The sequence below is a fragment of the Solanum pennellii genome, chromosome 7 (assembly GCF_001406875.1).
Source record: "Solanum pennellii chromosome 7, SPENNV200".
Lineage (NCBI taxonomy): Eukaryota > Viridiplantae > Streptophyta > Magnoliopsida > Solanales > Solanaceae > Solanum > Solanum pennellii.
Window position 1 is genome coordinate 71828531 of NC_028643.1, and position 1460 is coordinate 71829990.

The window sequence follows — 1460 nt, forward strand, 5'->3', positions numbered from 1 at the left end:
ATGTTCCTTCTAACTTAATCAGCATTCACAATGTAGTCTTAAGGGCTTTGAGAGTTTTGGTTAGGGGGAGAATTTATGGGTCACAAGCTTGATACGTTATCACTTGTGTGAACCTCCCATGCATTCCGAGTGAATTGGTTGAGGTTGTTTCCTCTGTATTTTGTACTCTCATATTTATAGTGGATTGCTCATCTCCTTTGTGGACGTAGGTCGATTGACCGAACCACGTTAAATCTTTGTGTCTTTTGGTATATTTCTCGTTGTCTTCTTACTCGTGGTCTTTCGAGATTTGCTTTGCTAGCTTCCGCGTTTACACCTGCTTATTTTCGGTCCTAACATCATTGCCACCAAAATTAAAAAAAAAATTCACGTGTTTGACCCATGAAAAAGAATCAGGCCCGTATGTGAGGGGGCTTAACTATAAAAAGTGGGTGACTATCTCATCAAAAAAATTTTAAAAATATATTTTCTCTAACAACTTAACCTTTTAAATGAGATGATCACCGACTATGAATAGTTATAGTTGAATTTGTACACATGGTTTAAAGTGTGGTCTGAATTGACCAAATAATAAGATTATAATGAACTAACTTGTAATAAAATTATAAGCAGTAAGCAAATAACAATTGTAAAATGTGAAATGAAATATTAGAACATAGAATCGCCTTAAATTCTCAGGAAGTTTGGTTGGCAACGCCACCAAAGAATGTAATGAACGATGTTGAACTTACAAGCTTACAAGACCCATAATTCAAAAAAATTTCTACGAAAGACTCGTGTTTAACGTGAAGAGATTGTTCGTACAATGTGAAAGGATTTTATTAAAGAATTACTAATTATCATTATTATTGATTTATTAAACCACCGAATCTTTGTAATTATATGTATTTGAAAGTTAATAATTGCAAATAGTATTTATAAAACGAACATAGAGGGAGATACGTATTTGGTGCCTGAAAATATTCTGATATCTTGTTTTGAAACTATGGTTTGCTCATTTATTAAGATTGTATTAAAATTGGAGAAGTTCTAATAATCTTCACAACTGATCAGATTTTTATGTTTATAAAAAGAAATACAACTATAAAAATCTAAATTATATCCAAATAAAACTCGAACTTTGATTCAACCTGATTTAACCTGATTTCAAATCATGTCCAAACGAAACCTCTCTAACAGTTCTTCTGTTACAAGATTTCTTTTTGAAGGTATCCTTTAAAAAAAAAAAAAAAGGACCAAGTTCTTGCATGGGAACATATAACAAATAAAATAAATGTATAAACTTAAAAGAGTCCTTTGAAGTATTTGGACTTGGACGTGTTGTGTGTTTATAATATAGTTGTCTAGATTCCTTAAGAACAATCAAGACTAGAAGAAACTTTTTCTTTTTAATTAATTTAAACTTTTCTTCTTCATCTTGGGGAAACGAAAGTAGAAAATAGATGCTCAATAATAATCAA